Genomic DNA, 13,611 nt, shown 5'->3' with positions numbered 1-13,611 from the left:
TGATTCTACAAACACTGCGGTTTTGTGTGCAATGTATCAAGTGACAGTGACCTACTGACACTGCACTTGCTGGGGGAGAAGGGCGCGGTAAGCGTAGGGGCCAAACGCAGGTGCTGGCAGGTATCGGGGCTGATCCCGCTAATACTGCGTTTTTGGGGACGCTATACTAATGTGAACACTGGTATAGTGCTGATCTGATCAAAGATATTGATCCATTCAAAGACTATACTAGCAATGGAGGTTTATAGTGTATGTGAGTGTGCTCCTGGCAAACAAGGGGTTAAATGGGATTACTGGTGTACTGTCAGGAAATCTGACGCTATCTGGGAGGGGCACGAAAACCGTGGGAGTGCAAATCACATACATATATGTGATTTTATGCACCCGTGCCGCCCTGTATTTCTACTATAGGGTGGCGCGGAAGCGATTAAACATGTCCAGTAAAAAAAAAAAAAAATTAAAAAGTAAAATTTGGTCATAAATTTAGTCCAAAATGTATTCTGCTCCATGTCTTTGCTAAAATAAAATCCCAATAAGAGTAAATTAATTGGTTTACGTGAAAGTTATAGCGTCTAGAAATGGCGGTATAGATACTGGAATTTATTTTCTTTTTTCTATAAATAATGACGGCGATCAGCGACTTATAGCGGGACTGTGGTGGGCATTCTGACACTGGGAGGAACTGACTTGGTGTCACTGATATCCCCAGTGACACCAATAGAGTGATCAGTCCTAAAAAAAAAAAAAAAAGCACTGACACTGTACTAATGGCACTGGGCAAAAAAGGGTTAACATAAGGGGTGATCAAAGGGTTAACTGTGCGCTGTTTTACTATGGGGGCGTGCTTACACCCGGAGCAGTGTGCCCGAGCCGACGGGGAGGACGACTGTTAGTAAACAAAGTAGCCCTCCTCCCCGTCAGTGATTGTCGGTAATCACCGGGTGCTGGCAGGTAATCATCGGCCTGGGCCCGCTGATTGACAGCCGTGGCCGCGAATGGCGGCGTGGGTAGGGCATGAACGCGGCCTGCGCGCACCCCCTACTTGGAAATGCAAAATCACGTGTACATACGTGTTTTTGTGCACCCGTGCTGCCCTTTGGCAGCATTTCTGCTATAGGGCGGTAAGGAAGTGGTTAATTGGTGTTTATAAGTGGACTTGCAGTCCAAGTTACCTTCTTTGTGTGTCTTTCATACAATATGGAAATGTAAGAACCGCAGTCATATCATTATGGCTAACTGTGCTCTTATTTCTAACAATAACCCTAAATATCCCAAAAAATTAAAAGTCTGCAGCCCCTGCGGAGCAGGCACCTTTCGCTGAAAAAGAAAGTAAAAGTCTCCTAAACAAGATACAGAAAAAAAATCTGAAAGCTAAACCCTGGAATAACCAAATCTTGTCTAATTACCAGAGGCGTGTGTATTCTTCCTTCAATCTTTGTGTGCTTTGTGTATCTCTGCCACATCTGTGCAGCAATCCAGTGTGAAATGTTATCTCTGTACAGCAGCTTTCTGTAAAATCTTTAGTGGGAGAGGCCTTCTGGGTACCTCTCACAGCTCTAGACTCCACACAGCCTAGCGATGGGACTGCTACTTTTGCAAGGTAATAACCAAGTTTGCAAAGACATTTGGTGCACACAAAGTGAACTTATATCCTTTGTGACTATTGAAGAATAAAGAAAACAAATATAGGTTTATGTGTAGCTTTATGACCTACAGGTTATACCAGGGGTCCTCAAACTATTTAAACAGGGGGCCAGTTCACAGACCTTCACACTGTTGGGGGGCCGGACTCTAGTTTGAAGAAGAAAAAAAAAAAAGAACAAATTCATATGCGCACCACACACATCTTATTTGTAGTGGAAAAAAACTGGAAAAAAACAATACAATATTTAAAATACACTGTACTCTAACGCACTGGACACCACAATGCACAGTACACTGTGATGCACTGGACACCGCCATTAACTGTACACTGTGATGCACTGGACACCGCCATTAACTGTACACTGTGATGCACTGGACACCGCCATGCACTGTACACTAACGCAACGGGCACCGCAATGCACTGTACTGTGTGACGTACTGGACACCGCAATGCACTGTACACTGGACACCGCAATGCAGCGTACTGTGTGATGTACTGGACACCGCAATGCACTGTACACTGGCACACTGGACACTGCAATGCACTGTACACTAACGCACTAGACCAGCCTTTCTCAACCAGGGTGCCTTGAGGTTTCTTCAGGGGTGCCTTGGAAAAAGGTCTAAAAATTGCCCAAAACTTGTACACAAGCCAGCGGGTGGAACAAGCCTGCCTTTTAGTAACACAAAGCCACAGGTTTTCATTGTGCACCATTAGGACCTTTTAGCCACCAGTGCCTGACAACCAATGACATCATCAGTTGATAAGGAGGATGTTGGTTGCCTGCACAGTATCTTGGTTTGACCCTCTCCCGCCCCTCTCGGTCTGTGCTGGGGGTCACATCTCAGTGATAGAGAAAAACTGAGGGAGAAGAGAAACATTGGAATACCAGTCAGTACCAGTGTGCAAAAGTGTATTTACTTTGGAAAAACAAATCACCTCTAATGTTGGGCGTCCTATGTATGCGGATGTTGCTGCGTTATATAAAACTATTAGAATACTTTTATACATTTCAGAATAGGGTGCCTCAGGATTGTCCATAATTTCAAAGGGTGCTGTGACAAGAAGGCAGGAAGAACTAAGGGATGTGTCCAGGATGGAAGGTATATTTGCCCCAGGTTCATGTTATACACGGACTGTTTCTCCTGTTGTGCTGTGTAGTGAGCCGTTTTAGGTCACTGATGATTTCATTAGCTCAGCTGTAGCGAGTTGAGGGCTCTGGGCTCTATAAAACGCCCAGGCTGCTTAGAGAGGATGCTCCAACCTGGAACCAGTTTGCTGTGCAGGACAGACTGGGGAGCAACCAAACCATCCTGTGGTGAGAGATAATCTGTGTGATCTTAGACTGTGTGAACACTCTGTGTCTAAGCAGCAATAGGCTGTATTCAGACAGCTAGATAGGAAACCTGTGTTTGTAGTTAGATGCCCAGCAGGGCAAGGTTTTATTTTCTGTTTGTATTTTTTTGCTGTTTTGACTATTTGCACCGTGTGTTCACCCGACTTGTAAATAAAGCACAAACTTTTCACCAAGATCCTGCTGTCGTGCTGAGCCTCTTTCACGGTGTTCTGACCCATCCAGAGGGCCAAGCACAACCCGCTACTGGGTTAATCCCTCACATATGGTGGAGGATGCAGGCAGGTGAAGCAAGGCCAGCATGGAAGAGATACTGAGACAGCTTGCTTTGGCAAATGCAAGTCAGCAGAAAACAAATGCAAGTTTGCAACAGAGCCTTGCAGTCCAGCAGCAGGTTTTGCAACAGAGCCTTGCAGCCCAGCAGCAGGTTTTGCAACAAAGCCTTGCAGCCCAGCAGCAAGCCCCGGAACAGGCGTAGGCACGCCTTAGGGAATCGTTGGAATGGCAGGAACAGATACACCAACAGCAAATTGCAGCCATCATGAAACAGCTTCAGCAGAGTGAGCAGACTGAGGCTGGGAGTGATTTTACTACCATACCATCTTTCCGTGTAAGTCACCTGCTGCCAAAGATGTCTGCAGATGAGGACCCTGAGATGTTTCTGACCACTTTTGAGAGGACAGCTGAAAAAGAAAGTTGACCTAAAGAGCAGTGGGCTGGACTAGTGGCCACCCCACTATCTGGCGAGTCCCAAAAGGCTTATTTTGACCTTGAGCCTGAGGAAGCCAAGAACTAGGATCGTTTAAAAATGGAAATTTTGGCGCGGCTGGGCGTAACCCTGGCTGTCCGGGCTCATCGGGTACACAACTGGAGTTATCGACTGGGAAAACCACCCCGATCCCAAATGTATGACCTTATTCATTTGACCAGGAAATGGCTGCAGCCAGATACACTGTCTGGACCAAAGATTGTGGAAAGGGTGGTGATGGACAAATTTCTGAGGTCTCTCCCTACTACCTTGCAGAAATGGATGAGTCATGGAGATCCACAAACAGCAGACAAGCTTTTGGACCTTGTGGAGAGATATCTAGCGACTGAAAATCTTACGTCTTCCCTCAAGGAATCACCGACTTTCCACCCCAAGACCAGACCATCCCCAGCAATGGGTAACATTGCACCAAGGGATGGGGGTGGAGAGATTGGAAAAGGGGGAACGAAAGGTACTTTTGGGACTGTTTCCAATATCTGGCGTGAGCGGCCTGGAAAGCCAAACCCGCCAGAGGTGAGCAGAAGGATAATCTGTTACCGCTGCCGGGAAAAGGGACATGTAGCAGCAGATTGCCCAAGTACGGATGAACCAATGCACTGTGACTTTCTTACTGAGAGACAGCAGTCCCCATTTGCAACTGTTACTTGCACTGCTGAAAAGGGAAATGAGAAACCTTTATGCAAAATGGGTATTGATGGTAAAAATGTTGTTGCATTGTTGGATTCAGGTAGCCTGGTTACTTTGGAAAAAACTGAATTGGTAACGGGAAAAACCTTGCACCCTAGAAAATTGGCAGTCATTTGTGTTCATGGGGACACGAGAGAGTATCCAGTGGCAACAGTGTCCTTTGAGACCTCCCTCGGTAACCTGTGTCATCAGGTGGATCTGGTTCCCCAACTGCCACATGACGCCATTGTGGGGAGGGATTTCCCAAAATTCTGGGAGCTCTAGAATGGCCCAGATTTCCCATTAAATGGTCCTTCAGAGCCTGAAGGTTATCCTAGGGAATCCTCTGAGGGTGAGGATTGAGCCTGTGTTTCCCTTGCCAGTATTAGCAGGGAAAACAGAGCCTAGGGAGGAGCCTACAACCCCTAGTGTTTGACTTAGAAGTACACAGGGAAAATTTTGCCACTGAACAACTGAAGGACCCCACATTACTAAGGGCCCGAGAGAATGTAGTAAAAATAGAGGGGGAATCCTTTCTATGAGTGGATTCATCTGGTGTGCTGCATACTACCCGGATAAACAAAACTGTGATGATTGTACAGGGGAATACACCACAAGTGCTGTTGACCATACTAGAGATAATTGGTCACCTACATAGGGTGAGTGTTGGTCCATGTGGGGCACCAACAGTACTGTTAAGTGGAGCATGTTATTACAAGTACCAAACCACTGGCCCTTTTCACACCTTCGTATTATCTTTTTGAACTTTTAACTTACATATTCTTTGGTTTACTTTATGTTTATCGAATGTATACACAATGTTGTAATATGAGCAGTTTGCATTTGATTATTTATGGTACACTGTGTTGAGGTTAACACATATTTAACCCCTTGCCCTACTGAGGATTTACCCCCCCCCCCTTCCTTACCAGCCCATTCTTTGCATTACAGCGCTGCGTTACTTTAACTGACAATTTCGTGGTCATGCAACGCTGAACCCAAATGAAATTTACGTACTTTCTTTCCCGTGAACTGAGCTTTTTTTCCCCTGACAGCATTTTGCAGTGAAGGACCCTTGCTCTTTCTGTGGAAGCAGCAGTTGTTCTGCAGAGGACAGACCTATAGCTTTGGGATCAGCGACACTCATGCACCTTGCAGATTGGAGAGTTCTGTCTCTGACTCAGCAGTGGGTGTATCAGATCTCTGAAAGGCAACCGTTGCCTCCACACAGCGAGAAAGGGTCCTTCTCAGCAGCATTGCAGGTAGTGGACCAAACTAGGGATGCACCGAAATTTCAGTGGCCCGAAGCGTTTCTGCCAAAAACACCCCTTTCGGCCGTCGGCCGAAATGAAAAAAAGCACCGATACGGGTGCCAAAAAAACCCCGCCCCTCGCTGCCGCCACTCGGGAGTTCTCAGCCTCACCTGAGAAACCATCGATCCCGGCGCTGGGCATAGAGATGAGTGAAGGAAAGATGGCCTCCACTCATCTCTATGCCCTTGGAGGACCGGAGCGATGTCACTTCCGGTTACGGACATTTTTTTTTTTTAAAGCACTAGATCAATGGGTTTTTTTTTGATCCAATTCTTTACATTGTAAAGGAGAGATGTTGGGTCTTATTGACCCCATATCTCTCCATAAAGAGGACCTGTCACTAATTATTTCTATCACAGGGGATGCATGCATTTCTTGTGATAAGAATAAAAGTGATAACAATTTTTTTAAAGGGACAGTGCAAAAAACAAAACAAAAATAAATAAATTAAAAAAAAGTTGAAAGTGTCCCTGTCACCCCACGTAGTGGTGAACGCATATGTAGGCCATGTCCACATATGTAAACAATATTCAAACCACGTGTGAGGGTATCGCCACGAACATCAGAGCAAGAACAATAATTATCGCACTAGACCTCCTCTGTAACTTTACACTGCTAACCTGTAGAAATTTTTACAGCATCACCCATGGAGATTTTTTAAGTACCGCAGTTTCACACCATTCCAAGAGCGTGCACAATTTTAAAGCATGACATGTTGGGCATCTATTTACTCGCCGTAAAATTCTCTTTCATATTTTACAAAAAAATTGAGGTATATATTGTTGTTTTTTTTCTAATCAAAGTGTATTTTTTTCAAAAAAATATATATTCATGTTTAAAAATTGTGCATTTCGGTTCTCGGCTAAGTGCATTTTGAATTTTCATTTTCGGCACCAGAATTTTCATTTCTATGTACCACTAGACAAAATATTTTTTTTTTGTTACAATACTTTTGTTTTGAAGCATCCAAAATGTATTTAGCTGATTTAAATTGAAGAATGTGTTGACTTTTACATTTTCAAAAGGAAAACAGATATGGCAATCCCCTGTAATTGTCTCAAAACAGCAACTTAAAGTGATTCTAAACCCATTTTATTTTCTTTAAAATAATAAACATGTCATACTTACCTGCTCTGTGCTCCCCTCGGGTCCCTGGCTCCTCCCCCTTTGCCAAGTGTCCTCATAGCAAGCCACTGGCTATGGGAGCACTCGTGCAGGTTCACTGCAGAGCCAGCTCTGAGTGTCTATTGACTCACAAAGCACAGCCTGGCCCGGCTTCCTCCTCACTGGCCAATGGCTCCCGCTGCTGTCTCTGAGCCAAAGACAAAGGAGAGAACAGAGAGATGGAATATTGATTTTTGCTAAAATGTCATCTATCCTTCTAGTGTATGATCTGAAATTACTAAGAATAAAAAGGAGCTCTGGATAGGCAGTGGATTGCTGCTGACAATGTATGTGTGTTTTGGTTATAGAACTAAACTGCCCGAGTGATGCCTGCTGTAGTACTCTAGTGATAAAACATGAAAAGGAACCATGGCTTACCTTGCGCCTATGATCACCAGGTAATCCAGTAACCTGAGAAATGGCTTTTTCTTCTGCCCCATGGTCCCAACTTCTTACTTAATCATCTCACACACTGCTTAGCTCACTGGACCATCACTGATCAAGGAGAAACCAGCAGAAACCTTAAACCAGGAGAAAAATACACAAAAAGAAACAACAAAATATATAAATACATTTCACACATACCAGCCTTTATATAATATTAACCTCAAACATATGGCTGAAATATTTATACAGGTCTTATCTGACAAAGGACTTATATTTCTATCCCTCCAGTCCTGAAATCTACACAGCTCTGCCACACAGCACAGTACTGTTTGTCAGAGCAGGAACCCCATTTTTCTCTGCTGCAGATAACTAACACTTACAGGTCTTGCCTTTCCCCTAGCCTATGACTGAACAGTAAAGAGAGAAGCAGAAAGCCGAATCTTTCTGTCACTTCCCCTTCTCCTCCTATCAGCACATGAGCACAATCAACTGGTCCCTTGCACTGCTGCAGCACCCCCCCCCCTTAGTCTGATCTCTGCTGACTTCAAGAAGCTGATAATAAATCAAATTTCAGTTACTGTTTGCATTTAAAAAAAAATAATTTATAGATATATTAAAGGGAGCTCCACCAAAAGGGGCAGCTCTGTTTGTCTGCCTCCTACCCCCTCCACTGCCACATTTTACACTTTTTTTTGGGGGGGGGGAGCGGGTCCCTGGTTCTAGCATGCCCTCCTCCTTCCCCCCACAGTCTTCTAGGACACTTTACAGGTCCAAGAAGACTGCCGGACCATTCGGGAGGTGCAGTACACCTCGTGCAGTGGGCACCCAGCTGTGAAGCCAAAAGGTGTCACAGCTGGGTGACCACAATTAAGATGTCAGCTCAAGGGGGGGGGGGGGGGGGGGAGACAAGTGGGTGAAGGGACGGCATAGGCGAGAACATCACTGATCCTGCTAAGAAAGAGTTCAATGTTTTAATAGGGGTATAAAGTAGAACTATAGGCAACATTTCTTTTTCATTTTGGACATTTATAACCCCCGTCAGTTTTATTTTTTGCCATCTGTGTCCCATTGGGGAGATTTACCTTCACTTCCTGTCCCATAGCCAAAACAGGAAGTCAAAAAAATCCCTGAAAATTAAGGGAATACTTTGGGGTCCCTCATTGGAAGATTTCCCCTCTATTACTTTTCTGGGGACAACACAAAATTTGGGATTTTCTTTTACATTTACCTTCGATGATAATGGCAAACAGGACACATAGAGAGGGGGGATCTCTCAGGGACAAAGACAGCAATAAAAACCTGACAGGTGTTCTAATCCCTCTCCTCTCTACCCCCCAAAAAAAAAAAAAAAAAAGTTTTTCCTTTAGTTATACATTAAGGCTTTCTAATCCCAAGAATTAAAATACTCCATAATACTTGCTGCCGGTATTCTCACCTTCCAAAGCCCTTTAGTTCACGGGTAAGTTCACCTTTTGATAAAAAAAAAAAAAAAAAATGCACATTTTATATGCAGGTAAAAAAATGTGCATTATTTTTTGCTGCCGAAGCCTGGAAAGCATTGCACCAGCGATAGGCAGATCACTGATGCCATGCAGGTCTCCTGCAGATCTGTCAGTACATCTGCTCACCCCATACAGGATGTACAAGCAAGCAGATATACTGACAGAAAGACTGAATGAACTATCCCAGTGCTCCACAGTGCCGTGGTAGTTCATTGAGAACTACAAACTGACAGCCGCTAAGTCTGTCGGGACTAGTAGTTTCTCATTCACAGAGGAGTGATGTGACCAGGCAAATGGAGCCCCGCACGGCCACATTTTTTAAACATTTGACAGCTATCGGGGAGAAGATCGCTCACTAGCTGACAAAGCTGGTGATCTGCAGGGAGCGGGGGCCAGTGCTTTCATAACATGTTACACTCTGAATATGGGGGTAACATGTTACAAAAGGTGAATTAACCTTTAACCACTTGCCCTCCAGAGGATTTAACCCCCTTCCTGAGCAGGCCATTGTTTTGCATTACGGCTGGTCAATGATACGGTGGTATTTGATTGCCTATGCATTTTTATTTTTTGCACAATAAAAAAAAAAAAAGTGACGATTTTGAAAAAAAAAACCAATATTTTTGACTTTTTGCTATTAGACATTTAGACATGTCCAGTAAAAATTTTTTAAAAATCACATTTCATCACAAATTTAAGCCAAAATGTGTTCTGCTCCATGTCTTTGCTATAAAAAAATCCCAATATGTGTAAATTAATTGGCTTACGTGAAATTTATAGTGTTTACAAATGGCGGTATATATACTGGGTTTTTTTTTTTTGTTTTTTACTAGTAATGACGGCGATCAGTAACTTATAGCGGGACTGCAGTGGGCATTCTGACACTGGGTGGAACTGACCTGTTTTCACTGACATCCCTAAGAACACCAATACAGTGATCAGTGCTAATAAAAACCACTGACACTGTACTAATGGCAGCTGGGAGGAAGGGGTTAACATGTGGGGCAATTAAAGGGTTAACCTGTGTTCTGTGTTACTATGGGGCTGTGTGTTAGTGCTCTGCACAGCCATGCAAAGCAGTGGGCAGGAGCTGACAGGGGAGAGAACTGTTTTGTTTACAAACCATTCCCCCCCCCCCCCTTCACTGTCGGAGATGTTCGGCAATCACCGTGTGCCGGTGAGTAAACACCGACTGGGACCCGGTGACTGATAGCTGCAGCCGCGAATGGTGACGCGGGTAGGGCACATGGGCGCCCCCTACCTGGAAATGCAAAATCAGGTATATACACGTGATTTTGTGCACCCGTGCCGCCTTGTAGCAGTACTTCTGCTATAGGGTGGACGGGAAGCGGTTAATACAATACTGATGTTTACCTTCCTGGGGACACCTCTGGCACGTGTGCATTCTAACGAATATTCTCAGTATCCTAAAATGCTGCGATGTGAAGACACCTTTGCTCTAATGACATGATCACAGATCTATAGTATAGGTTCTCACTCTCACAAGCCTTCCTCTGTTTACTTCCCGAAACACCATGTGACAAGCAACATCACAGGGGCTGTGTCATCACTTAGGCTACTTTCACGCTGACTTGCGGCAAAAACACATATGCATATTTCACACGTTTATACCACGGTTGCTGTGCGTTTTGTGGTGTGTGTTAAATGTGTTGCATTGCAAAGCATATTGGTGAATAGCTGGTTGTTAAGGACGTCATCAGGTACTGGCTTCTTAACCATTTGACAACCAGCCTATAGCCGAATAAAGGCTACAGCGCAGTTGTCCAGTTCTGGGAGGGCGTCATACGACATCCTCCTAGAACGCGCCCTCCCGCGTGCCCCCAGCAGCGCGCATCTGGTGATCTCTGTGATTGCTGAGTACCAGCAATCAGCCATCTGCTGATTGCAGGTACAAAGCTTTACAGGCTCCTGAAACAAATAAATAAGTGCACATTTTTTTTCCACCAGAAAATTTTAAAAAAAAAGTGCTTTTATTCATAAAAAGTGAACTTATCCTTTAACTAGCAGCTATTGATTGGCTGTGAAGGATGCCGGTGGGCGGCCACTTCTTAACAACCAGCACATTTCTGCCACATGACCTAAAAAAACGCACCCTGGGTGAGGACTGGTTACACTCTGAGGGCCGGATGACACCAGGACGGCCCAGGAATGCGGCACTGAAAGACTTGTGGAAGAAGTGGGAGGACTGGAGAACTCGGACACTCAGGGCATTGTTGGCCACAACTTGGGGGCCAGTCACACAGTTTTGTTTTTCTTTTATTTTGATTTCAGTGAGCTGTACCCTGTGCAGGCCTGGGGGGGGTCAGCCACAGTCTGCCTCCCCAGTGTTCTGGGGGAAAACTGGGGGAGGCAGGTGGAGGGAAACACTGGGCTGGGGGGGGAAAAACTGGGGGAAAAGGTGGGGGGGGGGAAACGCTAAGGGGGCAGGGGGGAAGAACGCTAAGTGGGCGGAGGGGGGGATAAAGCTAAGTGGGTGCGGGGGGGATAACCCAGAGGGTGTGGAGGGATAAAGCTGGGGGGGGATAAAGCTGAGGGTGTGGGGGGGATAAAGCTGAATGGGGCGGGGGGGATAACGCTGAGGGGGAAATTGGGGAGATGCTGAGGAGGCAGGTGGGGGGGACGCTGGGGGGCAGGTTGGGGAGCCCCAGCTATATCTGTGCCTCTTATTCCCCCACCTTCTCCAGACATGACCTCCTATCAGCCTTTTTATACAGACAATCCCCCCAGCCTTCTCCACAAAGCCCCCCGGCCTCCTCCATCCACCTACCCAGCTCTCCTGCCCTCTGTCCTCCTCACCTGCTCAGCTCAGCTCCCCCCGGGAGGCCATCATCTCCACCCCGGCCGTTCCTTTCCTGTTCCCCTCTCAGCTGCTCCTCTCCTCCGCCTCCCATAGACTTTACATAGCTAAAGATGGCCGCCGTTTTCTCTGTATAGAGCCGACTGGGAAGGGAGACATCTATGGCGAGGAGCGGTATTACACCTGAGAATGCCATCTTGTGGCAGAACTCAATAATAACCATTGAATGGCCCCAATCCTGTGTAATTCAGTGTTCTTGCAAAGATCACTTATTGTTATCTCACAAGTATATTCTTATTAAGTGTTCTTGCATAGCAAGGAACACTTATTGTTATCTCACATATATATTTAAGTGTTCTTGCATAGCAAGGAACACTTATTGTTATCTCACAAGTATATTCTTATTCTTATTCTTATTCTTATTATTATAGCCAAATTTGCCACGCTAACTCCTCCCACAGTTTTTACACTACAAAGACAAGTAATATATCAAAACGTGCGGATTGTTCCCGATCGGATTGCTATTACTTTGTGGAACGTTTCGCCGAATCGTTCAAGAAATATCGCGGTTTTTGTGGCGAAATTTTCCCATAGGAATGAATGGTGCATCTAGAGTGGCAGCAGAGCACAGCTAGAGTGTGCAAAGGAAAAATCAGAACATGATTTGTAAACTGCCATCACTCTGCCATTTTCAAGCCCACCTACACATATCTTATATCAAAACGTTCAGCTAACCCTGCTGTCACTAAAAATGTTCACGGCTAGGACATACTCCTGATAGTTTTCAGAATATGACCATTTGTTTGGACCTCACACCTCCCATTGACTTTCATTGAAACTCCACTTTAGACACAAGAAATTTTAAGGGACGTTTTTAAACTGCGACTGTGCCTTCATTTTTTATCTTTCAGAGACATACTATACATCAAAATTTAGGTCTGTTTCTTGTGATTGTCACAATATAAGCCTTTTCATGGTAGCATTTATACTTTTAAAACTACAAGCGTTTGAAAATGGCAATCGCCAGTGAACTTGGCAAGTTTAAACAGCCTGTTTAGAGCAGACCTTCTCACACACCTGTGACTGACTGAGGTAACAGGTGCAAGCAAAGGTCACTCAGGGGGCAGCTGAGTCACATTAGAGTGATAAAGCTGCAGTGTGAAAGGAAAAATCAGAACATGATTTGTAAACTGCCATAACTATGTCATTTTCATGCCCACCTACACATATCTTATATCAAAACGTTCAGCTATCCCTGCTGTCACTAAAAATGTTCACAGCTAGGACATACTACTGATAGTTTTCAGAATATGACCATGTGTTTTCACCTCACCCCTCCCATTGACTTTCATTGAAACTCCACTCTAGATACCTGACATTTTAAGGGACGTTTTTAAACTGCGACTGTGCCTTCATTTTTAATATTGCAGAGATATACTATATATCAAAATTTAGGTCTTTTTCTTGTGATTGTCACAATATAAACCTTTTCACGGTAGCATTTATACTTTTAAAACTACAAGCGTTTGAAAATGGCAATCGCCAGTGAACTTGGCAAGTTTAAACAGCCTGTTTAGAGCAGAGCTTCTCACACACCTGTGACTGACTGAGTCACAGGTGCAAGCAGAGGTCACTCAGGGGGCAGCTGAGTCACATTAGAGTGAGAAGTGAGAAAGCTGCAGTGTGAAAGGAAAAATCAGAACATGATTTGTAAACTGCCATAACTGTGTCATTTTCAAGCCCACCTACACATATCTTATATCAAAACGTTCAGCTAACCCTGCTGTCACTAAAAATGTTCACGAATGCCAGTAGTGTACCGCGCTCCAATATATTCTACCTTATGTGATATAATGAATTCATAAGTGTACCACCGATAATCAAATAATTACATCAATTAATTATACTTAAATATATGATTTGTGTAAATATATCAAATAAATTAATTTATCAATGTAAAAAAACAAAAACTATGAATGAAAAATATAAATAA

General features: G+C 44.4%; 1 long non-coding RNA gene across 14 annotated transcripts in view; it reads right to left on the bottom strand.

Moving 5' to 3' along the window:
- Window positions 1–13,611, bottom strand: part of LOC149429009 (uncharacterized) — a 645,951-nt gene that overhangs the window by 386,319 nt on the left and 246,021 nt on the right. For 13 of the 14 annotated variants that reach the window (XR_016310627.1, XR_016310628.1, XR_016310634.1 and 10 more), the window contains one exon: window positions 7,290–7,432. This is a non-coding gene — a long non-coding RNA (uncharacterized LOC149429009). Of the gene's footprint in view, window positions 1–7,289; window positions 7,433–11,617; window positions 11,685–13,611 lie in introns of those variants that run through there. The other variant, XR_016310640.1, reaches the window with a different exon arrangement.

The sequence above is a fragment of the Staurois parvus genome, unplaced genomic scaffold (genome assembly GCF_062004578.1).
Source record: "Staurois parvus isolate SC_StPar_1 unplaced genomic scaffold, SC_StPar_1.0 ptg002864l, whole genome shotgun sequence".
NCBI lineage: Eukaryota > Metazoa > Chordata > Amphibia > Anura > Ranidae > Staurois > Staurois parvus.
Note: the sequence above shows the minus strand (reverse complement) of the source record. Positions and strands in the feature narration are given on the sequence as shown.